Raw genomic sequence first — 2,314 nt, 5'->3', positions numbered from 1 at the left:
ACATTGACTATCATTCATGGCAGAATTATAGAATGGAATTTTGTTAAAAATTTATGTAACTTAGAAATAGAAGCAGTGCTCACTGTACATTAGCATGGGTTCATGAAGAACAGGTCACATCAAACTAACTTCATTTCCTTTTTTGGACAGGATTACTAGAGGGAAGGAAAGCTGGAAATAGTATATACAAGAATTTCAAAATTACCAGATCACAAAATTTCAGAGTTGGTAAGGAATTCAGAAGCCATCTGGTCCAACCTTTACTAGAACAAAAATCATGGTTATAACATTATTGAAAAGTGTTTATCCATCATCCTCTTGAATCCTTCCAATAAAAAGGAAGCTATCACCTCTAGAGGCAGCTCTTTCCACTTTTGGACAGCTCTGTTTGGTAATTTTTTTTTTTCTTTTCTTATACAAAGTTGTCATTGTTAAAGCTTAACATTAGTGGCTTTTTTGGATTCCCAGCTCTCCTATTCCTCCACCTTCTCAAATGATCATATATACAATTATCTGCTTACATGTTGAACTCCCCCAATAGCATGTAAGCTCCTCAAATGTGGGGACTATTTTATTTACTTTATTCTTTGCATCTCCAGCACCTAACACATACTATCTTGAATGGAGTCAGTGGTTTTTGAATTGGTTAAATTATACTGAGAAAGAGATCAAAGGCAACAATTGGTGAGAGTGGTGATTCAACCTTGGAAGTTGATATGGAGGATTTCTCTAAAATCACAGGGAAGTTGGAAATACAGGCTAGTTGAGACCCAATATGGTGGCCAGCAGGAGACTGATGAAGGAGCTGGAGGGAATCCTCAAATGTGGGATGAAAAAAATTCCATGACATCCTGGTTGATGAAACTAATTTATTGACTTTGCAAGGGTTCATTGTTCCTGACAATCCTCCATGTAATCAGGGAACCTTCAGAATGGAAATCAACTTCCCAGCAGAGCATCCATTTAAACCACCTAAGATAACTTAAAAAAAAATTTGCCACCCTAGTATTGATCAAAAAGGGCAGGTATGTCTGTCAGTAATTAGTGCTGAAAACTGGAAACCAGAAACCAAAACTGACCAAATCATCCAGTCCCTCATAGCACTAGTGAACAACTCCCAACCTAAGCACCCACTTTGGGCTGACTCAGCTGAAGAGTATTCTAAGGACCATAAAAACTTCTTTAAGAACTCTGAAGAATTTACAAAGAAATATGGGGAAAAGTGACTCATGGACTAAATCTTCTATGATTAATTCCAACCAGGTTGAGTGGAGACTGGTAGCAGTGCATTTCCAACACCCCAAAACTAGGACTCTTTTGGAAATTGACAGGACCATCTCCTGGTATTAATTTGTGGCAGTTACTAACTTTCTAAACCTGTAAAGAAAGGATTAAAAATCTAAGATGTTCTAGTTCTGATTTCTTTGTTTTAAAAATCACTGCTTAAAGGATGGTGTGTCCTTTTCTTGCCCAAATCTATCCGAAATCTTCAGTTTCTCTTCAGGTTTAAAGCAGAAAGTTAGTGAGTGGTGCATACCCCTGATCCCTCTCTTCCCCTCTGTAGATCTTCCTTTATTGAGTTCATTTTAATCACACTCCCTATCCCTAGAACAAAGCCTTGGAACCTCCCATTCAACCTCTTCTCTTTCCCCCAGGTCAAGCCCTGAAAGAAAATGGCCTAAAATCTAGTCCAATTGCCTTCCCTCCCTGTGGCCCTGTGCTTTGTGAGATATGGGTTGTGAATCTGTAACACAAAAGAAACCCAAATGAGGTCAAACCCAAGGGCGAAGTCTGTAATGAGGAAGGAGCCTGACTTGTGTAAATCTGGCTGATGTTATCAAAATGATGTCAATTAAATGGGCACCCTCCCCTCCCCCCCCCAAAAAGGGAAGAGATATAGGCTAGTTAGACTAGTCCCCTTCCAAAGAGGGATATGTAGATAGAAGCAGCTAGAATGAAGAATTAATTGTTGCAACTCCTGACACATTCATCCATACCTTTGTGTTTATTCTTATCTTTACTACTCAGGGTGGATATATTCTAAGATGTTCAAAGTCTTTTTTCCTCATATTTGTATATTTATCAACAGTTCTTGCTCCCTTTGACCATGTAAGAGTGAAATTAGAGTCTACAATTGGGTAGGCCTGAGTTTCTGAACTTTGGTTAGCCATATGGTGTCATCTCCCAGAATCAAAATAAGACCAAGATCTAAAGGTGGCCAAGAGTTGAAAGCAGCGTTCTCCTCCTTGTGATGTGTATGTGTGTGTTCCATTGATGGAGTGCAATTAATAAACTCTGCAGTTTATTTCTAGCA

At 38.7% G+C, this 2,314-nt stretch overlaps 1 pseudogene; it reads left to right on the top strand.

Moving 5' to 3' along the window:
* Positions 1 to 667: 667 nt before the first annotated feature.
* LOC138159799 (ubiquitin-conjugating enzyme E2 L3 pseudogene) lies at positions 668 to 1,226 on the top strand (annotated as a pseudogene).
* The last annotated feature ends 1,088 nt before the right edge of the window (positions 1,227 to 2,314 follow it).

This window comes from Petaurus breviceps, unplaced genomic scaffold (assembly GCF_028583685.1).
Source record: "Petaurus breviceps papuanus isolate PSGF00001 unplaced genomic scaffold, PetGlider_PUasm1.0 178, whole genome shotgun sequence".
Lineage (NCBI taxonomy): Eukaryota > Metazoa > Chordata > Mammalia > Diprotodontia > Petauridae > Petaurus > Petaurus breviceps.
This window is presented reverse-complemented; position numbering and strand designations above follow the sequence as displayed.